Source organism: Lissotriton vulgaris, chromosome 8 (assembly GCF_964263255.1).
Source record: "Lissotriton vulgaris chromosome 8, aLisVul1.2, whole genome shotgun sequence".
NCBI lineage: Eukaryota > Metazoa > Chordata > Amphibia > Caudata > Salamandridae > Lissotriton > Lissotriton vulgaris.
In genome coordinates, this window is record NC_141696.1 from 149,198,341 (window position 1) to 149,224,349 (window position 26,009).

A 26,009-nucleotide genomic window follows, 5' to 3' on the forward strand; every position below is an offset into this window, starting at 1 on the left:
CAACATGCAATCAGTAATTTCATTTCCGAAACTGAGGCACACCGGAAGCTGTGCAATCATTGAAAGCAATCCAGCTGGGATATGGAGAGCCTCATAGAACGTCCTGTTGGTTACCGGCCTCTGAAGAGAAGCAAAAAGCTTCGAAACGCGTCAGGCCTGAGGACAATATGCGGGGAAGGGAAGTCACATGCCTAAGTAAAAGAGTTTCTCGTGCAAACTTACCTGCTGTGGAGTGCGGTCCTACCTCTGGGGAATTTTTTTTGTTTGAGATATATATATATATATATATATATATATATATATATATATATATATATATATATATATATATATATATATATATATATGTACGGCTCATTGCTCCACGTTGCTGCCAAGTGTATCTGCACTCTTGCATGGGTGCTCAGTCCCTGTGGTGGCATAGAATTCAAAACAAACAGATGCTTTTCAGCATAAGCCTTCATCAGGGTTAACAGGCGCCGTTATTCAAAACTAACATATACTTAATTTCTTTAATCAAAATCAAAGTAAGACAATTACGTTAATGTCATTTCAAGTGCCATCTTAAAATGTGCAATTTCCGCAAGAAGTGGTATAAGATATTATATTATATATTTTATTATTTGTATCACACCACTGCATATTTTCAAAAGTTGATAATCACATTTGGCAATTCATTGTACATTCTGGGTCGGTCTCAAACCTGTCTACCGATCTTATAATACTATCAGTCTCTCATGATTTTTATTGACTTTTCAAACAATATTTTTATAAACGATTTTTTAAAACTCAAAGTGAACCCCTTTAAGTAAGTATTTATTCCTGTTATTCCGCCCTGTATGGGCATATAGTCTTTCAAAGTAGAAGACCCCCAATCAACTGTATCCTTATGTGATTACCACTACCACTCTCACTTCTAACACCTGATTCTACACTGTCCAATTTTGCTACTTCAAAACTCGATCCACACCCAATGCTATTTCTACAAATGTATCATTAATTCTTCTCCACCATTCAGACCCCCTGGTGACTTAGTTTGGAGATGTATAATGTATCTCGACTCCAGCCAACGCAATTTCTTTTCTTTGTCACCTCCTCTGATATCCATGGGTACACAGTCTAAACGGAAGAATCGTAAGAGCACCCTGTTGCTATTATGATGGCTTGCAAAATGACATGCAACTGGATAGTTGGCGTCCTTATTTGTTATCGCCCTTTGATGCTCTAACACTCAGGGTTTGATAGAGTGCCTGATCCTCCCCACATAATGTAGGTCACATGGGCATACCAGACAATAGACTACATAAGTCGTGGCACAGGTCAAGAACTTCAATATCCTTATTTCTTTTGGGAGACCTGTAATCTGATGTGTGATCACCCTTCTACTGTTGGCATAGGCCTTACATTTGGGAAAGAGCCGTGAAGTCCGTGTATGCTGTTACTTAGACTTCTCTCCGGTAGATGGCTCTCCACTACATGGTCTCTTATAGATCGCGATCGTCTGAATGACACTTTCGGATAGAGCGGAAGTTCTTTACCTACTATACTGTCTGATTGTAAAATCTTCCAGTTTCTGCGTAGAATTGCTCTGATCTTATCTGCTGCATTAGAGTAGCTTGTGATCATTCTGAAGTTTCCCGCATCATTCTCTCTTCTAGACCTATCCACTTCCTGCAATAATGACCCACTCTCCTTGTCCCTGACTTTTTTCTGTGCTGTTTCAGTGGGTGTTGTGAGTAGCTCCTCATTTTAAATCGTTTTAGTATTGCCTCCGCTGCCTGTTCATAATCGCTCTGCTGTGAGCTGTTCCTTTTAATACGCAATAGCTCCCAATAAGGAATGCTTCTTATGAGATTCTTCGGAAGATTACTCTGTCCATGTAAGACAGAGTTACCCGCCTTACTTTTTCTGTACAGGGCTGTCTGAATGGCATTAGAACTCACAAAAACATGTAAGTTAAGGAAATTCACCTGGGTGGTACTTGTCTCCTTGGTGAATCCTAACATGAATTAAAACCAACGTGAGTGCTGGTCCGTACTTTTTGAAGTGGAGCATGGGATATATATATATATATATTCAAACAAAGCTGCCTGGTGTAAGGAAGGCCCACGACAGATAGGTAAGTATTCGCCTCTTTATTGCTGGAAGTAATGCAAATTCAATACATCAGCGATGCTACCCCAGATTTAATGTCCTTCTCGACGCGTTTCATGTGGCTTCACTTCTTCAAGAGATACGGGCATTTTCAGGCAAGCAAAGTCACAGCTATTTTTGAATGCACTTGTGGCGCTGTAAAAATGCTTACTTTTGCCGCTGCACGCTGTGTAGTCTGGCCGCAGCGCCAACCGACGCTGTGGTGTGGAGATGGATATACCGCCGGGAGAATATGAAAAGCAAGCTCAACATCTGCGCTGTCATATCGCAACCCACTTGGGATTTTTTTAATCAACAAAAGTAAGCATTTTTACAGCGCCTCACTGAAGGGAAGATTGAATGCACTACATGTTCCATCAGGCCAAGCGGTGGCCACGCCCACTGGGGCGGGAAAACCTTGTTAACGAGTGCATTCAAAAATAGCTGTGACTTTGCTTGCCTGAAAATGCCCGTATCGCTTGAAGAAGTGAAGCCACACGAAACGCGTCGAGAAGGACATTAATTCTGGCGTAGCATCGCTGATGTATTGAATTTGCATTACTTCCAGCAATAAAGAGGCGAATACTTACCTATCTGTCGTGGGCCTTCCTTACAACAGACAACTTTGTGTGTGTGTATATACATATATATATATATGCAAAAACAATCCCCGATCTCCAAGTGCTTGGCAGCACAATCAGGACACAAACCACACGGCAAGTAGTTTTCTATAGCGTGATTTTATTTACCACCAAACAGACATGACGCGTTTCATCCGGTGACACCCGGACTTAATCACATGACATGCCGTGACCCCTCAGTGCCTATATACTGCTCATGGTTGTACCTGGCTCCTCCCTCTTGCTCACAGATATGAAGAACAGACTATACGTGACGTTTACACTCTATACAAACAATATAAATATATTTCTATAGCTATTTACAAATTACAACATAATAAAGGGCAAGTGCCCATATTAATAAAATGCATTGATTATTGTAATTTCCACATTTACAAATTCATTAAATCACTATTTCCATACCATGTGGCATAATTGAGGGTACACCAAGATACCATAAAGCATATGTGCTTACCCAAAAGAATGTTTAAAATAAAAAGACGTGTTAGTTTGAAAAACATTGTGTACTAGCAATTAGTTCTATTTTTTATTTATACATAGATATAAAAAAGATTAGCATGTGAACATATGATATATGTTTGTACTCATATATGTATATATGTATCAATCCTAAGTGGATGCTAGTAATATTCGAAAGTGACATGTGCAAACTGAGATTTATCCTAAAGATTATAAATCATATTTTATCGCAAAGATTATAATTCACATTTTTTCGCAATCTCAAATGGGTAAAATTACCAACATACCAAAAAATGTCTTGTGTAAATAGCCAAAACGTAAACTTCCCACTCTCAGATACCAAATAAAAACCGGTAAAATAAGGTAAAACCAGCTAAAATTCAGCATAAATAGAGCTAAAAGTCCACATAAAAAACCTTCCACACAGATAAAAAAGTCATGGTATAAAAAAACTCAAATTTAAAAAAACGTAGTAAAAGCTTTATAAAAAGTTGTATAAATGTTCCCCTATATTCAATCCATTTGGTATTTTAGTGTCAAACTGCATGATGTATTGACTTTCCAGTTGTCGTAGCTTTTTATCCCTGTTCCCCCCTCTTACATCTTTAGGCACCGCATCGGTCACAAAACAAATTAGATCTTTAAGATTATTATTGTGTACTAATTTGAAGTGGTGTGCCACAGGGTAACTGGAATCTGAGTTGACAATAGCACTTAAGTGCTGTAAAATGTGATTAAAAACAGGTAATTTAGTACTGCCTATGTACTTCAGTCTGCAAGTACATTCTAAAATGTAAACAGCAAATTCTGTTTTGCATGTGTAAAATCCTTTCAGTTAATACATTTCTAGAGAGAAAGCATCTTGTACTTCCCTAGTGTTCATACCGAATTTGCACGCTCTGCAAGAGCTGCATTTAAAAAAACCTTTTCTGTTAGATAACCAATCCATTTTGTTTTTAGTTAGAGTCTCAGGCATAGATCTGTCTAAAGCATCCCGCATAGATGGAGCCCTCCTTTTCGTGATACTCGGGGAGTTCTCAATTTCAGGTGCCAGGGTTATATCAGATTTTAAGATTGGCCAATTCTTGGCAATTATTTGTCTCACCCTCTTGTGTTGACACTTGTAAGTGGTTATCAATCTGATAGGTGTCTTTCTAGTTATTGTTTCCTCTTCAGGACATTCTGAGACCGTTACTAGGTCCGTATCTTGGTATGATACCTTTTGGGAAGCCTCCAATTTTGATAAGGCTTTCTTCAAGTGGCATAGAGTGTAGTGGAGTGGAGCAGAATAGCGTAGAGTGGGATGGTATAGAGTGGAATAGAATTGAGTGGAGTGGCGTACAGTTCAGTGGCATAGAGTGGAGTGGTGTAGAGTGGATGGAGTAGACTGGAGAGCCAAAGAGTGGAGTGTTGTATATGGGAATAGCAAAGAGTGGAGTGTTGTACAGTGGAGTGGCATACAGTGGAACAGTGTAGAGTGGAGTGGCGTGGAGTGGCGGTCGAGTGGTGTAGAGTTGAATAGTGTCAAGTGGAGTGATGTAGAGTAGAGTGATCCACATTAGAGTGGTGTGGAGTAGAGTTGAGTAGAGCAGAGTGGAATAGACCATAGAGGGGAGTGGTGTAGAGTGGAGTGGCATAAAGTGGAGTGGCATAAGGTGGAGTGGCATGAAGTGGAGTGTTTAGAGTGGAGTGGCACAGAGTGGAATAGCATAGAGTGGAGTGGCACAGAGTGGAGTGGTGTAAAGTGGAATAGCATTGAGTGGAATGGCGTGGAGTGGCATATAGTTGAGTGGAGTAGAGTTTAATAGCATACAGTAAGGTGGGGTACAATGTAGTGGTGTAGAGTGGAATAGTGTACAGTGTCATGGCATATTGTGGAGTGGCAATGAGTGAAATAGCGTAAAGTGGGGTGGCGTACAGTGGAGTGGCATGAAGTGGAGTCGCTTACAGTGAATTGACATATAGTGAAGTGGCATCGAGTGGAACATTGTGGAGTCGAGTGGCGTTTAGTGGGGTGGCATAGACTGGAGTGACATAGGCTGGAATGGCATTGAGTAGAGTCACAAAACACTAAGTGATATATTGGGCCAGAGTATACCAAGGTGACTTGCGGTATATCCCAGTACATGCCAATCACCAGGCAGTATATCATTGGCTAATGGATGCCTTTACAGAAGTAAATGGCAGCAATGCACTTTTCACCACACTTTCACTGTGTTCTGGGTTGGACCCTTAGATATAGAATTAGTAGGTTTTATGGATGTTCCTTACCTATTTCTACTTTATGAAAGTGGTAATAGGTAGGGAGATGTAATCATATTTTTCAGAAAGCTTACAGAGTACAGCACTAGTACCTACAAAGTACTGCAGTAGTTATAGGAAAGAAACATAAGTGAGGGGGCAGGGTTGGAGGAGTGGAACACAACGGAATGCAAACAAAAGAGGGGATAGAGACATGGTCCTACACACCCGGTTGTGCAAAAAAAATATATACATATTTATACACACTAAATGTCAAGGGAAAGGAACGGTGCCCCTCCCTGATGTCTACAAAAAAATACATAGGAATTAAAGCAGATGAAGCACAATGCTAAGTGATACACACACAAGGGGCGCCGTATCCTTCTGGAAGTGGCAGGGGATAAAGTGGGTCAACTGAATGGGAGAATGTAAACAGAAGCAAGGCCAGTGGCGGCTCCGCCGCTAAGGCGGAGGAGCGTCGCCTCACTGCCAGGAGCAGCAAAGTAAGGAAAAAATAAAATAATAATAACAGAATGTCATTATTATTTAATTTTTTCCTCCTGCTGTGGCAGTGAATGAGGGGGCGGGGTGGAGCTGCAGGGAGGGAGTGGTAGAAAACTCCTGTGTGCAGTTACTGTTTGGCCTGCCCTCGCCGGCCACCCAAAACATTCATGCATACTCCCCTGTTCTCCATGTAGGCTGCATTACAGCCTGCATGGAGAAAACTCCCACTTCTCCAGACCCCCCAGGGCGCACAGACCAATCACAACGCTCCATTGGAGCATCGTGATTGGCTTATGGGTGGGAGCTTGGCTACCTGCTTCCTGTTCAGATTCTGGAGTCAGACACAGGCGAGCAGGAGAGAAGACGTGGGACCCGGCGGTGGCAAGGTGAGGTTTTATTTTTTATTTATGAATTTTTTTTACAAATCAGTCCGCGCCTGTCCATGTCCTCTATCCCCGCATGCCCCCGCGCCTGCCTCCCCCAATCCGCAAGCTGTGTCGGCAGCTCCTGAGCACGGCTCCGACTTCTAGGTATCACAATAAAAGATGCTACTCTAATTTAAATCAATAGTAGTAATTTTATTGACCTTGGAAAGATGGAAACCTGCCAGCTTTTCAAGAATCCCTGCTAAAAGATTTGAAGACTGGAGAAACTTCATTGGTAATAAAGGAGCAGAAGGTTTGAACTGGGAATCTTCACTCTCAAATGGGTAGTTTGTTGGCTTTAATGACTAGAGAGTGCTTATTAAATGTTAACTTATGGAGACTACAGAAGCGTCATCAGGAAATTGTTGCACATTCAGATGCCTTAACATGAGATATCGACTTGCAGTACAAAAATCATAAATAGGTCAAGCAAGAAAGTTTGTTGAAAAGTTGGCTTTTGCTTAATGTTGCTTCTCATTTCTTGTTCACTTTCAGATCCCTCTATTATGCATCTCTTAAGAAATTCCGAACCACAAAATAAAAGTAGCGGCTCATCTGCTAAGGCGGAGGAGCATCACCCCACTGCTTTTCGCAGTAAAAAAGGAAAAATACAATGATAATATATATAAAACTTTACAAATAAATAACTTGCGTTATAATCATTTTATTTGTTCCTGTTGCGGCATCTCAGCGGGGCGGATCTGCTCTGCTTTCAGAGCAGTGGGAGGAGTGGTGGACACTATGTAAGTGCGCATGAATTTTTGACCGGCCCTCTCAGGCCGGCCAAACATTCATGCGCACTTTGGATGTTCTCCATGCAGGCTACATTACAGCCTGCATGGAGAACATGCCCAGACTCCCATTCCCTGGCTGAGTGCCAAACTACAGTGCTTAGACCAATCACAACGCTGCATTGCAGCTTTATGATTAGCTATGGGAAGCCTGTGAGCCCGGGTGCTTCCTGCTTCCTGTTTCCACAGAAGAAGCCAGGAAGAGGACAAAGGAGAGGCGGTGGAAGCCAGCAGCCAGCCGGCCGGCAGATAAGTGATTTTTTTTTTAAACCCTCCTCCCCCTCCCCGCTTCACTCTAGCTTCCTGGGAGCAGCCACCACTGCAAAACATTAAACCAGTTCATTGTTCCCAAGGATCAAGGAAATATACTGCTGAAGTGCACTGTGTAACATCTCTAATTCATACCCCCAACAGATTAAAAGGTCACTGAAAGGAATGGTTTGAGAGAAAAAAACGTGTCCTGAGCTTAAGGTCAGGCGTGACCTTGACTACGTTCTAAACATCGAGGAAAGAGCTATGGGCAGCAAAGAATGGACCAGATCATTTGCTTGGGAAGTTCCTTGAATGTTTTCATAATTTATGATGCTGAAGTTAGCCTCTTATTCAGCCAGCATCTTATTTGCAGTATGAAGTCATCATCTTTTTTAGTCGTCATCTTCTTTGCAGTATGAAGTCAGCATTTTATTCGGCCAGCATCTTATTCACTGGCTAAAGTAAGCATCTTCTTCAACTGGCATTTATTCACAAGCTAAGGTTAGCATCTTATTCGGCCAGCATCTCTTTTGCAGGCAACATTTAATGTAAAATACATTCCATTTACTCAACATTAAATATTTCTACCAACTCCATTTTTTCAGACTTTACATTGACCTACTATAAGTATGTTGCTTTTCGATCACAGCACACACCACTATTTCATCTATTACTTTTAAGTCTGAGTCAAGAAACGTTTCCACCAAAACATGGGACAACTGTGCCACTGTCAACATTCTTAATAAGCTTAATAAATTAACCACCCCTTTAGACTACCTACAGATTTTCAGAGACAATCAAAAATTTGTCACAACAGGTTGCACCAAACGTGTTGCCCTCACCTCAGTGTATTCCTAGGCAGGGATCACTGGCAGAATATCAGAATCTGAAATATTGTGTGGACATAAAATCATGTTAAAAATATCGAAGACCAAAATATCGAGAAGGTAAGTGAAAATAGGTAAGTATAGATTTACTATTCTTCACTCCACATCTATGTACCTTGAAGATATATGTATTGTCAAGGAACATAGATGTCGAGTTATGAATAGTAAAACTTTGCTTACCTTTAGAAACTTACCTTCACAATATTTGTGTCCTCAATATTCTTGACAAGATATATTGGTCCACAATATTTCTGTTTCCAATAGTCTGTCTAAATACCCCTAGGCAGTTCTATCCGAATAAGTAATCATACTTGTCCTATTGGAAAATCACATTGGCTTACAAATGTTTGGGTTGATTTTTAAACACAACACATCCCTCTAGAAGAGGATTTAGCCTGAGCCAGGCAACGTTTCTATCAAAACATGAGCCCACTGAGATACTCAACAGCCAGTGCATTCTTATGGAGTTATGGGTGAATAAGAAACCATCCAATCTCTCTTGAAGATCAACTTGGCTAACAAATACTTATATTGATCATAATTAGGGCTCCCGGTTTTATGGTATTTTTTTAATATTTCCGTCTGTATATATCCATATTTCTTTTTGGGCCTTTTTATTAGTATTTATCCATATATATTTTGTGGTTTGCAAATAAGTGGAGTTGAAAATGGTATTCCACATTTATTTAACTGATAAACATGCACACATTATTTAATGTCTGTCGCATTTGGCAAATTCAGCAGTCAAATGTAACTAAATATTAGACCCCCAGGCAAATATTAGCAATTTACTACGAATATATTTTAACATATGCCTGTATTTAAGGATATCTTAACCTATCTTTTTACTTTCCATGCTGTTTACCTGCTCATCTGTTGTCTTGGAATTCTCAACAGACAGCATGGAATGTCACTCATTTAAAGCACAATTTTCAGTATTTTTCAGCTTTTAAAAATAAATACAGACAGGAATCACATTGTTATCTCTCTATATTGCCCTGTGAAAATCAGTAGAAACAGAAAACTGGGAACCTTAATCCTAATAAAGGGAGCATTCTTCTACAGGATCCGTATGTAAATTGTGTGAGCCGATCAAAATTTGTCACTACCACTACAGGTGGCACCAAACAGGTCGCCTTCACCTCAATGCATTCATATACAGATATATCTGAAAAAGTAATCAGAGTAGATTTACAGGAAAATCACATTAGTTCACAAATATGAATGTTGCTTTTAAAAAACACAACATTCCTCTACAATGTCCATTAGCTTGAGGCGAGCAAAGTTTCCACCAAAACAGGAGCCAACTGTAGCACGCTCCAACCTATGCTTCCTTTACTATTGATTTATAGATGAATAAGTAGCTATCCATTCTCCCATAAAGATCAATTTGGATCACCAATTTTCATATTGATCTTCAAAAATGGAGCACCTCTTTACACTATATGTATGCAAATTGATTGAGCCTACCAAAATACTATCACAAGCGGTGTCACCAAATGGGTAGCCCCCACATATCAATGCATTCCAAAGCAGTTGTGTCTTAATAAGACATCATACTTGTCCTGTAGGAAAATCACATTGGGTTACACATATTTATGTTGTTTTTCAAACACACCACATCCCCCTACAAAGGCCATGAGAATTTAGTCTGATCCAAGTTAACTTTACACCAAAACATGGGCCATTGTGCCATTGTCTAGCCAATGCATCCCTAGGGAGTTATGGAGGAATATTCAACTTCCTTCCTCTCAAAAATGTTCATATTGATAAGCTCACTGCACTCTTTTTGTCCACATGCATGTTGTTTGCCGACATTACGATCCGCATCTGCTGCACTATTTTAAGGCGTTGGTGTGTGTAGGAAGGTACATCCTGACTATGGTTGCCCCCAACTTTTTGCCCTGTGTTTTAGCTGGTTTTGGACATAGTCGACCTGGGATCCTGCCAATCAGGACCCCAGGCCTACTGCTCTCTCTTTAAAATGGATTCCATGTACCCTAGGTACATTTCCAATTGGTACTGGGCCACCCTATCAGACCCTGTAACTCAGGGCATAGGTGTACCCAGGGCTGCCAGGGGCTGCAGCATGTATTATGCCACCCCTGGCTGGCCTCCTAAATTTGACACAACTGGCTGCATGACAGCTGGGGCTAAGTCGTGTAATCACCCTTTGCTATAGGTGTAGTATACCTATACCTAACCCTAAAATGGACACACCGATTCCTATCAGTCACTCCTATGGCAGGCCTTGACAATCCTGAAGGCAGAGTGCTTGGAATCGTGTGATATGGTGCTCTGGCATGAGCTGAGCCTATCTGCAGCTTGCGGAACCAAGTCCTAATAGCTGTTCCATGATATCGCATACCATATACTCTTAAGTGCATTATAATCCTCGCGGTTAAATGCTAACTTTGGTATTGCTTTATCAAAACATGTCGAGTAAGGTGTCATACGAATTGGAATACTAACCCCTCGCCAATTCTGGCGACGGGGTTAGCATTCCACCCTTCTAGAGGGACACGACATGTATGTAACTGTGAACCCCGGTTAAAGTTAACTGAAGCCTCAGCTCCACAAAATGGATGCTGCCACCACAGACACGAGTCTGACCCCCTGCAGCTGGGAGTCCTTCCAGCGAGGGGAGCCTGGACAAAGGGTTTCCTGTCAGGGGCGGTGCTAGCACAGTCCCAGACATGGTTTTGTGTATCCTGGGTAGGCAGGGCTTTTCAGGAAGGTGACTGCTGAGTGGCACCCCGGTGCTCACTACGCATAGGCCGGTCTGAGCCAGTTCCAGGGGCACACCAGCCCCTGGCCTGGGGAAGTCCGGCATGGCAGAGGGGTGTAACCACCCCCCTCCTAGTCCCACCCATAGGCAGCACCTAGTCACCGGGTCAGCCCCCTTTTTTTAGTATAAAGATGGGAGCGGGCCCCCTGTTCAAATTAGATCATCTTTGGAATCAAGACACGACTTTCTGCGAAAGGACTTCACGATTTCTTCATCAAGATTCTCCCTTGTGGCTAAGGAGTAGTCACCCTGCATCCGCAGGCACCATCCTAAAGAACACTGCGGTCTGCTGCAAGTCCTTCATCACGAATCCGACGACCCAGCTCGACGAGACCCGGCTTCCCTGGCACCTCTGACCTCTACTCACCTCTACAGCAAAGCTGAGAACCGTGAGTGCGACGAGACCTCGAGGGACCGACGATCGCCAAGACTGCACGACATCTTTACTGCAAGCCCACCGTGTCCTCCACGGGTGAGTGCTTTGGGGTCCGAGAAGCCCCGACCCAGCGCAGCTCCAGCACCCAAGGTCAGCCTCCCTGCATCGCCACGATCTGCGTGGGGCACTTCTGCTGTTTGCTGTGCACCGCGTTGTTTGGCTACTAGCCGGCTGGCTTGTGGCCTTCTGAACGACGCCCGACGACATCACTGCTGCTGCTCTGGTTGCTCCAGACTGGCCCTTGCTTCCTTCTAGAAGAGAGGCACCCCGGACCCTCCTGGTCCACTCCAGACGCCATTTTAGGTCCACCGCGTGGGCTTGAATTTGCCAAGGCTTTGTTGCCCAATCCTGGGTCCAGCGACGCCGACAGCTTCTATCTTCGTGGGACAGCTCGATCCTCCTTCCTGGTCGCCGACAACGCCTCCTGGTCCGTGAGATCTCCGAGCCCAGCGTCACCCACACGCCTTGTCGAGGTGGCTACCATCCGGTGCCCTCCTGGTGCCCACTGACTACTGGCTAGTAGTCTCGAACTTGGTCCCCTCTGCTTTCAGGTGTCATCTTCCATCGATCCAGGCTTGGATCCACCGAACTTTCTTCACTGGTCGCCTGCCAGCAACTTCTTTCTTCCAGGCTCCTGGTCCGTCAACGAGGATTCCCGACGTCCTTTGAGTCCTATGCAGCTGCAGCCCCTGGGCTAGGTAACTTCGGCATTTCGGTGCCCCAGCATAGCCTCAGTATCCAAGGGTCAGAATCTACTTTCGTTTTCTCCCTACCAGGTCAGGTTCGCCCGAGAACACTAACTTTGCAAATTCTAGCTACCATAGACTTTGTCCCGCATCTCGCGTGAGAGTGCACACACTGCACCCGAGTCCCCTGGGTCTCCTAGAAGTAATCTAACGATTCTATAGTCAAGTCCTAGCGATTCCAAAGCCTATTAGTACTGTACTTACCTGCTAGCAATTTCGCATTCCACTTTTCAAGTATATGGTTTTCCGTGCCCCTCGGGCATTTGTATATACTGTGCTAACTTAAGTATTTTTGTAAGAGTTTTGGTTTGTGCTTAGTACCCTGTCCTCATAAAGAGTACAGGGCTGTTGTGATTCTTAATAAATAACTGTTTATTTTCATAACACTTGTGTGGTGTCCTTTCACTTGGTGTTCAAGGGGTATATGTGGTATAACAGCTGGCTTAACACGCCCTCTCGAGTCTTTAGCCTTAGACTGCTCGTATCCACGCTACTAGGATAGCTGGTCTATAAGGTTGACTTACAACCAATCATCAATAAGGGTTGCTGGACTGATACATAGTGTTCACTAGAATAGTGACCACTGCATATCAGGCCACCTTCTCACATTGGTGAGCAGCGGTTGGGATTTGAGCTTGCTGTTGTTTTACCACACGTATCCTAAGAATATCTTGTTGAAAGATCACATAAGTACTGTTAGTACATATAACTAAGCTTAGAATACTCTGAGTTCTACTGAACCAGCTGTTGCAGCTCCTCAAGGCCTAGCACACCTTGGCTGCAACTCTTAGCAAGGGATCAGTAGGTGAACACATAGTGTAGGTAGGTGCATCACTTACACCACACTAGAAACAGTATGTCGGACAAAGGAGGAAACTCTGAGTCTCCCCTTGTGTCAGTTGACCCTCCACAGGTCATCCCTTCAAGATATACTGTGCTTAGCTTCCATGAGTTACGACAAGTATGTACCTCTAGGAAGATTAAGCAAGGGGCTAACCCCACCACCTCCTTTCTGATTGGTCTCTTGGAGACTTATGATGCCAGAAAAGCTGAGAGACTTCTTAGCTCTTCTAATCCAGAAGGAGGCATGCCTCCCCTTGAGGGAACCAGAGGAGACCCTGACCTCATCCACCTCTCAACTGAGAATGAAGATGTGGAGGAGGATGAGAATGAGGATCCCTCTGGAGATGAGGCAGACAAGGGACAGGTAGAAGTCGGTAGACTAACCAGGTCCAACTTAAGCAAACATGACAGTGGTACTGGGGGACCCCTGGGGCCACTATCAGGTCAGCTTAACATTGGGAATGGACGAGCCAGATCTCTGTCAAGAGGCTCTGGCAGATCCCTTCAAACCAATGGCTCTCACAACTCTTCTCAAAGAGGGATGACATCCCCTCAGAGGAGAGTGTATGAAGCTAAAGAAAGGGCAGCCAATCTGAGGATTGAAAGGGAAGAACTTGCCCTGGCCAAAGAGAGGCTTGCCTTTGCTAGAGAGCAACAGTTAAGTGGGGTAGTCCCCACTGGTGGCAGCATTGTACCTAGCAATAGGGAAAGGAGTTTTGATACAAAGCACCTTGGTAAGATAGTGCCCCCCTTTAAACAAGGGGATGACATCCACAAATGGATTACTGCTTTGGAGAGGGCCTGCACTGTGCAAGGTGTTCCCCAGAGTCAGTGGGCAGCTATCTTGTGGCTCTCCTTTGAAGGTAAAGGTAGAGACAAGCTCCTCACCACAAGAGTGGAGGATGCTAACAATTACCAAATCTTGAAGAATACACTGGTTGATGGGTTTGGTTTAACCACTGAACAATACAGGATGCTGTTCAGAGACACCCAGAAAACTCAGTCTCAAGATTGGACTGACTTTGTTGATTGTGCCACTAAGGCTTTTGAAGGCTGGCTACTGGGTAGTAAGGTTACTGATTTTAAAGGATTGTATAATCTAATTATGAGGGAGCAAATCTTAAATAATTGTCAGAACCAGTTATTACATCAGCACCTGGTAGACTCTGATCTGACCTCTCCACAGGAATTGGGTAAGAGGGCAGACAAATGGGTCAGAACCAGGGTTAGGCCTGAAAACCAGGGTGGTGACCAGAAAAAGGAATCAACCAAGCCTCAAGAGAAGGGTGGGGATAAATCCACAGAGAAGACTTCCCAAGGGCCCCAAAACTCCAACAAGGGTGGTGGGTCCCAGAACACTCCTTCAGAACAGAAGAAACCTTATTGCCATACCTGTAAACAGGTGGGCCATTACAAAAGTGATGCCAAGTGCCCTAAAAATAGCAATAAGGAAAATATACCCCCAGGTAATACTCCTAAACCTCCTGTTACCACTAGTGGTAATCCCCCAGGTGGTGGGAGTGCCCCCAAGAATGTGGTGGGCATTACTCTGGGCCAACAAGAGGACTATGGCCTAGCCAGGTTCCCTGACCACACTCTTGTCTGTGAGACTGGCATGGGGTTTGCCAACTTCACTACTGGACCCCACATTTTGGGAAAGTATAGACAAGAAGTTTTATTGAATGGTCAGAAAGTTGAGGCATTCAGAGACACAGGGGCCAGCCTCACCATGGTGAGTGACCATCTGGTCCCCTCTGATCAACTGACCCCTGGTTTTACTTATCAGGTGACAGACATTCATGGAGTGACGAGAAGGCATCCCATGGCAGTAGTCAAGCTCAGCTGGGGTAATGTCACAGGGCCCATGAGAGTGGCAGTGACAGATAACCTACCTGTAGATTGCTTACTGGGGAATGACCTGGAACTCTCAGCATGGGCTGAGGTGGAGCAAGAAACTCACTCCAGAATGATAGGCCTATCCAGACAGGTTAGTGGGGCAGTAATAGCTACAGCCCCAGTCCAAGCACCATTCCTCCCTGAAAAGGTTGGAAGGGCATTGGTAGCCACTGCCCAGGCTCAGACAGACTTTCCAGAACAGGATAGGAGGGCTGTGACAGTCACAGCCCAAACACAGACTGAGTGCCCTCCTGAAAAGGTTGGCAAGGTTGAAATGGTCTCAGCCTATACTCAAACAGATAGTGAGGTTGTGAAGCCTGAAACAATGGATCACTCCACTCAAACAGAGAGCATTGAGGAGGAAGAAGAGTCTTCCCCCTCCCAGACACTAGGTGAGAGCCAGCCTCCTCAGGGAACTGACTCTACCCCTGTTGAAGGAACTGCCCCAGAGGTAGTCAGGCCTAGCCTGGCAGAGCCCCTGATGGCAGTGGACCCTTCCCAGGTGGGAACCAGTCTGGAGCAGGTAACCTGCACCTCTCTACCCTGCCTCAGTCAGCCCAGGGCTGAAGAGATCAGGGAGGCCAGTGGTGGACCCAAAAGGGCCCCCTGTCCAAAAGAACCCCTTAATCAGCAGATTTGGATCACTGAAGCTGGTAAACCTAGCCAAGTGAAAATAGAACAGACTCCTGAGGGATCCCCCTTAAAAGTAGTTAGGGAACTCCCACAGCTGGACACTGTTGGGCACAGCCAAACATGGGGCCTAAAAACCCCAGACCTGACCTGTCCCTCCAGTAAGCCAAACAGAGGGACTCAGCCTCCAGCTTCAGGTAGCCAGAGGCTGACCCTGAGAGCTCAGTGCATCTCAGCTAAAGAAAGAAAGGCACACATGATGAATGGTGATTGGAGGAAGTTGAGCCCAAAGGTAGAGGAGCCTCACTTCAGTACTCCATCCCAGCATCAGCCTTCTTCTTTCCCAAGACACACCAGAGACAGAGATTCCCTATGGTGGAGACCCTCAGATACCCTTAGGGTGAGGGGTTGCCTAGTGGACCATGACACAGGGGGAAACCAAGCCAGAGCTGGTCCTTCCTTATATGGCCACTTAGGTAATAGAGGCTTACCTGGACAAGGATAGCCTTATCTCCTTTCGTTTGGGGGGGGGGGTTGTGTAGGAAGGTACATCCTGACTATGGTTGCCCCCAACTTTTTGCCCTGTGTTTTAGCTGGTTTTGGACATAGTCGACCTGGTATCCTGCCAATCAGGACCCCAGGCCTACTGCTCTCTCTTTAAAATGGATTCCATGTACCCTAGGTACATTTCCAATTGGTACTGGGCCACCCTATCAGACCCTGTAACTCAGGGCATAGGTGTACCCACGGCTACCAGGGGCTGCAGCATGTATTATGCCACCCCTGGCTGGCCTCCTAAATTTGACACAACTGGCTGCATGACAGCTGGGGCTAAGTTGTGTAATCACCCTTTGCTATAGGTGTAGTATACCTATACCTAACCCTAAAATGGACACACCGATTCCTATCAGTCACTCCGTTGGCAGGCCTTGACAATCCTGAAGGCAGAGTGCTTGGAATCGTGTGAGATGGTGCTCTGGCATGAGCTGAGCCTATCTGCAGCTTGCGGAACCAAGTCCTAATAGCTGTTCCATGATATCGCATACCATATACTCTTAAGTGCATTATAATCCTCGCGGTTAAATGCTAACTTTGGTATTGCTTTATCAAAACATGTCGAGTAAGGTGTCATACGAATTGGAATACTAACCCCTCGCCAATTCTGGCGACGGGGTTAGCATTCCACCCTTCTAGAGGGACACGACATGTATGTAACTGTGAACCCCGGTTAAAGTTAACTGAAGCCTCAGCTCCACAAAATGGATGCTGCCACCACAGACACGAGTCTGACCCCCTGCAGCTGGGAGTCCTTCCAGCGAGGGGAGCCTGGACAAAGGGTTTCCTGTCAGGGGCGGTGCTAGCACCGTCCCAGACATGGTTTTGTGTATCCTGGGTAGGCAGGGCTTTTCAGGAAGGTGACTGCTGAGTGGCACCCCGGTGCTCACTACGCATAGGCCGGTCTGAGCCAGTTCCAGGGGCACACCAGCCCCTGGCCTGGGGAAGTCCGGCATGGCAGAGGGGTGTAACCACCCCCCTCCTAGTCCCACCCATAGGCAGGACCTAGTCACCGGGTCAGCCCCCTTTTTTTAGTATAAAGATGGGAGCGGGCCCCCTGTTCAAATTAGATCATCTTTGGAATCAAGAGACGACTTTCTGCGAAAGGACTTCACAATTTCTTCATCAAGATTCTCCCTTGTGGCTAAGGAGTAGTCACCCTGCATCCGCAGGCACCATCCTAAAGAACACTGCGGTCTGCTGCAAGTCCTTCATCACGAATCCGACGACCCAGCTCGACGAGACCCGGCTTCCCTGGCACCTCTGACCTCTACTCACCTCTACAGCAAAGCTGAGAACCGTGAGGGCGACGAGACCTCGAGGGACCGACGATCGCCAAGACTGCACGACATCTTTACTGCAAGCCCACCGTGTCCTCCACGGGTGAGTGCTTTGGGGTCCGAGAAGCCCCGACCCTGCGCAGCTCCAGCACCCAAGGTCAGCCTCCCTGCTTCTCCACGATCTGCGTGGGGCCCTTCTGCTGTTTGCTGTGCACCGCGTTGTTTGGCTACTAGCCGGCTGGCTTGTGGCCTTCTGAACGACGCCCGACGACATCACTGCTGCTGGTCTGGTTGCTCCAGACTGGCCCTTGCTTCCTTCTTGAAGAGAGGCACCCCGGACCCTCCTGGTCCACTCCAGACGCCATTTTAGGTCCACCGCGTGGGCTTGAATTTGCCAAGGCTTTGTTGCCCAATCCTGGGTCCAGCGACGCCGACAGCTTCTATCTTCGTGGGACAGCTCGATCCTCCTTCCTGGTCGCCGACAACGCCTCCTGGCCGGTGAGATCTCCGAGCCCAGCGTCACCCACACGCCTTGTCGAGGTGGCTACCATCCGGTGCCCTCCTGGTGCCCACTGACTACTGGCTAGTAGTCTCGAACTTGGTCCCCTCTGCTTTCAGGTGTCATCTTCCATCGATCCAGGCTTGGATCCACCGAACTTTCTTCACTGGTCGCCTGCCAGCAACTTCTTTCTTCCAGGCTCCTGGTCCGTCAACGAGGATTCCCGACGTCCTTTGAGTCCTATGCAGCTGCAGCCCCTGGGCTAGGTAACTTCGGCATTTCGGTGCCCCAGCATAGCCTCAGTATCCAAGGGTCAGAATCTACTTTCGTTTTCTCCCTACCAGGTCGGGTTCGCCCGAGAACACTAACTTTGCAAATTCTAGCTACCATAGACTTTGTCCCGCATCTCGCGTGAGAGTGCACACACTGCACCCGAGTCCCCTGGGTCTCCTAGAAGTAATCTAACGATTCTATAGTCAAGTCCTAGCGATTCCAAAGCCTATTAGTACTGTACTTACCTGCTAGTAATTTCGCATTCCACTTTTCAAGTATATGGTTTTCCGTGCCCCTCGGGCATTTGTATATACTGTGCTAACTTAAGTATTTTTGTAAGAGTTTTGGTTTGTGCTTAGTACCCTGTCCTCATAAAGAGTACAGGGCTGTTGTGATTCTTAATAAATAACTGTTTATTTTCATAACACTTGTGTGGTGTCCTTTCACTTGGTGTTCAAGGGGTATATGTGGTATAACAGCTGGCTTAACACGCCCTCTCGAGTCTTTAGCCTTAGACTGCTCGTATCCACGCTACTAGGATAGCTGGTCTATAAGGTTGACTTACAACCAATCATCAATAAGGGTTGCTGGACTGATACATAGTGTTCACTGCATATCAGGCCACCTTCTCACAGTGTGCCTTGAGCATCTGCCTCCTGTATGGGGAATTTCAAGACCTCTAGAAAATCCTCCTCCTTCTCCTCTACTTGCTCTATGCTTTAGATGTAATTCTGGAATCCCTTGCACCTGAGACTCGTATTTGCTTGTGTTAGTTTTTCTATTCCTCGAATCAACTTGGGAAGATTGGCCATTTTTTTGCAAGTACCTTACTCTCAGCTTCTTTAAGTCTTTTTAGAAGATTATTCAAGTGATTTAGATCAAATGTCCCTTTCTCCTTAATGATTTCTTCCGATCCTCATTAGGGTGTCCCTTCCTATAAATACCTGCACATGCTCCTTCCATACTGGTAGCATGGCATGGGCCAGAGTATCTTGCTGGAGAGTGTTCTTGGTTAGACCTTACCATCAATATTCCAGTCACTGATTCCACATTCAAAACTATGAAACATTGAAGGACTTGCTAACCTTGTCCTGCAGCTTATCCCTTGGATGGCTTTGGGAAAAAGAGGTACGGGTGGCACAAACATTCCTTTGCTTACTGTTCTCAGGGAGCAAGGCAGGAAAGTTACTTTCATGTGTGTCATTTAAACCCCTTGCTTTTGGAATTCTCCAGTTATGGCCCATGGAGGCTCATGGATGTTCCAGTATGACTGGCTAGCGCCCCTCTTTCATTCACCCATACATCCACTTCGATCTCCGCCAGAGTCCTGACACTCTTTCCTTTACCCTTTTCGCACTATTCCTCAGCCACAGCCTCTATTCTGTAGATTGCATTGACACTTTTATCTTTTCACATCTTGGGCCTTTCGCCCCTGTGCCTACCCAAAGTGGGTTACTTTGCTCTAACCTACCCAGATGACAATTGTCTAGTTCCTTCAAAAAGACCTACAGCAAATAAACAACATGAGGTTTCCCAATTCATTGAATTTTAAACACTCTAATGCGTTCTGGCCTGATTGGTGGGCTGAGCATTTGGGAATTATCCCCCTCCAGTCCCCAGGGCTAATCTCTTTTTAGCTTTTGGCAACTGGGGTCATTGTGTGCCGTCTGGTTGAGCCCTTGTTTCTGGACTTCATCTGAGTGTCGGCATTCCTGGTTGACACACTACTTGAAGTCTGAACAAGTTTATCAACAACCCAAGTCAATAGTCTGGGAATCACAGAATCTGGCGACAAGAGATCCTCCTGCACCGAGTACGTATAAATGCTAAAGCACACAAGTACATAGAACTAATTGATAGGTTTTTACACCCAAGCGCCAACAAAGATCACATGGGTGAAGCTGAAACAAGGAGAACACTGCGGGTGCAGACAGAAATCACCAAGACAGAGCACATTTGTCCTTCAAGATACAAAAATGGGAACTTTGCAGTGCTCAGCAAGCTACTTGAGAATTCTCACGCACTACTGGTAAACTCAAGAGTGGGCTTATATATGTCAGAAGCGGCACAGATTGGTACTAAGATTAAAATGAGTAAGTAAAATGGCAGCAGTGATCATAGTCATGCTAGGGCAAATCGGAAAAATCTCATAATCTGACTGGAATTTTGGCTGGATTCTCTCTCCAATCTTATAGAGATCAATCCCGTTCCTTCATCTACCACAAACCACCTCCTGTGATACTCTCTATAGACTACCAGTGTTGAAGTATACGGTATTAGTTCAGTTGGAGTTTTATCTCAGCTTTTCAGCTTTAGCGTACTTATTGTGTCTGGCGGCAAGTGTGTATGCTTGGTGGTATTTCCCTTTCGAGTGCCCAGTGCACTGTCCTTCTCAAATCTGGTCTGTTTTGTGCCTCTGAATCCTCTAGATTGGTGCATGATCTTATAACTGGTGGGCCCTAATGGGGACAGATCAAAACAATGGAGTGCTAAAATGATCCACTTATAAGCAAACTGTAAGAAATGTGGTTGTTGTTTGAGAGGGGTGGAAGCCCCACTCAGGCAACAACCACAATCCATGTCAGGGTGATCCACAACAAGGAACTACTACATTAACCTCGCCTTAACCCTCTAGTAGCTTGGCACAAAGGAGTCAGGGTTAACTTAGAGGCAAAGTGTAAAGTATTTATGCATCAGACAACCAATCATAAAGTGAAATCACAACACAAAAAAATCCCAAACCAATTTAGAAAAATTGAGTACATTTTAATACATAAAATGATACCAGAACAACTAAAAGAGTAGAATTGGGGATACAGAATTAATAATTTTTAGCATTAGGAAGCAGAAAGTGTAACTTGCGGTTACCTAGTCATGCTAGACCAGGGAAAAGTCAGGCTTGCCGCAACTGAGCACAGGTTGAATACAGTGACCAGGTTAGGTTTCCTGAAGAGTTACCTTCTCAAGCCCGATGTGAAGTGTTGCGCTCCTGTGTGGGGGTGGGGAGGGGGGCACGAGGAGGAGGCTTTCCACCCTGAGAGCAGGCCGATCATCACAAACTGTTTTAGCGCAAACATCAAGTCATCGCTGATGCTTTGCATTGGTTGATCATGATGAATGGGCAAAGTTGGCATGAAGTACCGGTCTCGGGATGCCAGTCATCGCGGACAGTCACTGTCGGTGAGAAGAGCAAGTCCCACTGAAACTTCGTGACAGCAGAGTGTTAGCGCAAACAGGCACATTTGCGGTCGTGAACAGTCCAAACTTAAGGATTTTCTCCTTTCACTTCAGGAGTAGCTCTCAGCAATGCCAGACATGGTTCCAGGCCTGGGGGCACTTCTTGAGGATCTGGGTTCACTGCTGCAGAGGCATGCAGCAGGGCTCTGGCAGATCCAGTTGGTGCTGGTCAGTTGGGCAGTTGCTGGGAGGTCTCTGGAAGTTTGTTGTGTCTCTGTACCTCACACAGGAGGTGAGTCTACTGACTCTTGGATTCACTCTAGGTAGCCTGGTATCAAGGCAAGCAGGTCTAGTCTTCCATCTTCAGGCAGCAGAGCAGTCCTTCTTCTGAATCTTCCACAGGTCCAGGAGTGTTCTGATGGGTGGTTCCGAAGGCCCAATTGTTAGACCTGGTGGCAGCCATCGGGTGTTTGAATTCCCTGATATACCCCCAACATGGGTTCTGATCAGTTCTTCTTCTTCCACTGGGTTTGGCTTCTAATTGTCTAGAGTGACAAAATGCAGGGCAGGCCTGGTGTTAGGCACCTTTGTTTGTGCTGTGGGCAAGGTTCTTTAAATTGTAATCAGGGCAGGGTACAGTTCCTCCCCAGCCATCCTGCATGGAAGAGCCAGCTATACCCAGGTCCCATTGTTCACTCTCTGGGCCCAATACACATTCTTGAAGCAGAGACCATTAACAGGCCCAGGCAGCTGGAAACTCCTAGAAAGGCCTCAGAAACTTTCTGCAGAAAAATGCCAGCTTTATAAAGTGCAATTTCAAAATTATAATCCAAAATACGGATTTACCATTAAAGAGGATTTTAAATGACAATTATTTTGAGTTTAAACAACATATCTCTTCTTGCTCCCTTTCTGCCGTTAGCACTTATTGAGTATAACAAGCAGTGCTTAAGTTGAGCTAGTGGTTTCCAGTGCTCAGCAACAGCTCTTAATTGGTTTCCGATGCTAGGCACCTGCACCAAATTGTCAACACTGCACTTAGGGCAGTCAGCCACATGTTGGCACTGCTCATCTAATTTACAGATGAGCAGAACAGCGATTGTTTATGAATACAATATACATTAAAAATTACTAATAGAAGGATTGTAAGCCTTCCTTTTAGCTTTGGGAACTTGGAATAATCTGAACTGTCGCACTTGCAGGCAAGAGAGATGGTTAGCAGTTGTTTTAGCAGCGGTGACAAAGACGATCGGTGGTCAGGGCCATGGCACTTATTATTTCACAAATAAATTAAGCGCTGGTACAGCTCAAGTACAAAGTATCTGCCATGTTGTGCTTTAGTATATTGATAGGGGGTTTACCCAGCTATAGTCACCGGGACCTGGGCTATCTAAGTAGTTATAGGAAGGGGTCCCAGTTACAGTAGGAAAAAAATCAAAAAAGGTGAAAATATAAGTCAACCAAACAACAAATCAATCCACACTGTTTTAATCACAGTGGGACCGTATATTAAATATACAGTATATTCGAACAATAAATAAGTGGTTTGACAGTGCCCCAAGATGGGAGAGGAAGTAGGCGGGGGTGATTGGTGGTCATGTGAGGATAAAGTGAGAGAGGAGAAGAATAATTCTTGAGTGACAGTACAATCAACCAATATAGATCATTTGGTTGTCAACGTTACATAATATGTACAGAAACCAAGACCATTAGTTCAAAACAATTTTTCAAAACAAAGCATAGTTCAACTAATGAAACATTCGGGCGTGAAGTTGATATTTGATATAAATGAAGCAATGAGGCTATTAAAAGAATATAAAGGCATTTATTATGCACCACAGAGAATAACTGGTGATCCCATCAGAAAGCAGGGAGCTAACTGACAAGGCAGAACAGAGTAGAAAATGACATCAGGAAAATGGAATGTCAGACTTAAAGGGATACAGCAAAACATAAGTGTAGAGAATACAACATATCCTCTCCCCTTCGTAAGGAAGAAGCAAAAGAAAAAAAAAATACAAGCACATGCTCTTCATTACAGGGAGAGACCTTATTTGCAGACAAAATCATGTAAGTAACCTGGAGGTCTTCCCACGCTGTGAGCTCTACCAACACTAACTTCCTTAGAGGGAACATCACAGCCACACTCAGCTTTGGCACTAGCTTCCTTAGAAGGAACATCACGGCCACACTCAGCCTTTTTGTATAGTGCCACACGCCTCAAGTTCCAACTCTCACCGTTGAATAGAGTTACGAATCTTTTATGGACAGACCTGACTTTAAATGGTCCCCTGAACTTCGTCAACCCGACCCCAACTCGACCAGGTTTGACTTTCACCCAATCATTTACTGCAATTTTACAACTTCCGTCCGGTTCACTCACAACAACAGGATTGTCAGGACCAACATTTATCAACTCTTTCATCCAAGCAGCGACCAGCTTGGTACCGGCTGAACGTCCCCTCATGATACTAAAAGGGACCAATCCAGTCACACCATTTTCAGTAGTTCTGTAGGCCCAAACCAGGTCATTAACCAATCCTCTCACATCTGACCTAGAAGAGATTGCCATCTGAATAGCGCCTTTAACCATCCGGTTCGCCCTCTCGACTATTCCATTCCCTTGGGGGTTGTAAAGTGAGGTTCTTGAATGTTCAATGCCGCACTTCCTCAAGAAATTAGCCATTTCCAGGGAAGTCAATTGCGTCCCATTATCAGTGATAATCCTTGTTGGAAAACCTTCCTCTCTAAAAATGTCACTCAACACAGTGATAGTGTTATTCGTAGTGATCTCCTTCATGAATTTAACCACTAACCATTTCGAGGAAATATCAACTACTACCAACCCAAACCTCATATCTTGGCTCAACTGGTAAAACGGGCCAATAAAATCGAGACATATAGTGTGCCATGGACACCCTGGGTCAACTATTGAGCCACAGCCAGCGTGACTACCGACTTTAAGCCTCTTCTCGCTCTCCAAGCAGTCTGTACATTTCTCCACCCACTGAGAGATCTCTAAGTCCATCCCAGGCCACCAAAAGTTTTCCCTAACTCTCCTCTTGGTGAGGGACTGGCCCAGATGACCCTCGTGAGCTAACTTGAATAAAGTAAACCTCACATCCTGTGGAGGAATAAATTTATCTTCCATTAAAATCAAGAAACCATCTCCATCCAAGACAGACAACTGTTCAAGAACTTTTAAATATGGCCGAAGAGCGGGGGATAGGCAACTCTCTCTCCTTGGACCCTTCACGATCAAGTCTTTTACTTCCCTCAACACCGCATCCTTAACCATAGAGGTGTTCCACAGACTCTTGCTAATCGCCCCAGCACAGATATCCACAACCTCATCCACGGCAGCCACAGACCCTTCAGAATTGAGTGATTCTACTCCCAACTTGTCTACCATCTCCCAAGGTAGTTGGAGTCTAGAGAGTCCATCAGCTTGGCAGTTCCTCCAACCAGGAATGTACTCAACAGTGTACAGATACTCTTGAATCCTAGCAGCGAGTCTAGCTAACCTCGCAGAACCCTTGCCGGCCCCACCAGGTGACAGGATTTTAACCAAGGGCTTGTGGTCCGTCAACAGCGTAAACTTGAACCCCCACAAATACATCCTGTAATACTCACAACCCCACGCTGCGGCTAAAGCCTCACGCTCGATTATGGAGTAATTCCTCTCAGCCGTTGTGAGTGTCCTTGAGGCAAAAGCGACAGTCTTGAGCCCAGACTCATGCACTTGAGCCAATACCGCACCAACACCCACAGCACTCGCATCAACAGTCAAGACTGACCTACGGTTGGTATCAAATGGTGTAAGGATGCCTGCATCACAAATCTCAACCTTGATCTTTTTAAAACACTCTTCCTGCTCCGCACCCCACACAAACTTGCATCCCTTCCTCAACAACACCTTAATATTTTCAGTCTTCTCTGCAAAATCTCTTACAAACTTGGCATAGTATTCGATGAGGCCGAGAAATGACCTCAACTGATCTTTGTCGCCTGGAGCTGGTGCATTCCTGATAGAGTCTAATAAATCCCTCTTGGGTTTCACCCCATCGACCGATAGAGTATACCCAAGGTATTCAACTTCCTCCACTGCAAATTTACATTTCTCTTTTTTAGAGTTAATCCAGCTTGTTCCATCCTCTCCAAAACAGTTTTTAAAATCACATTGTGCTCTTCAACAGTCTCTCCGAATATCAGAACGTCGTCTTGGAAATACACAACGTTGTTCACCCCTTCAGTACAGCCCCCATCATTCTTTGAAACACCCCAGCTGCAGAGGCAAGTCCAAAAGGCATACGTGTGAATTGATAAATTCCCTCAGTTGTTATGAAAGCTGGTAATGCCTTGGAGTCTTGATGTAACTTTATTTGGTGATATGCGCTGCGGAGATCCAGCTTAGAGAAGTACTTCCCCCCTTTTAGTGACAGAACTAACTCGTTGATGTTTGGTAACGGGAAGTTATCTACTACTATGTTCTGGTTCAAGGTGCGAAGGTCCACACAAAAACGAAATTTTCCGTCAGATTTGGTTGTAATAAC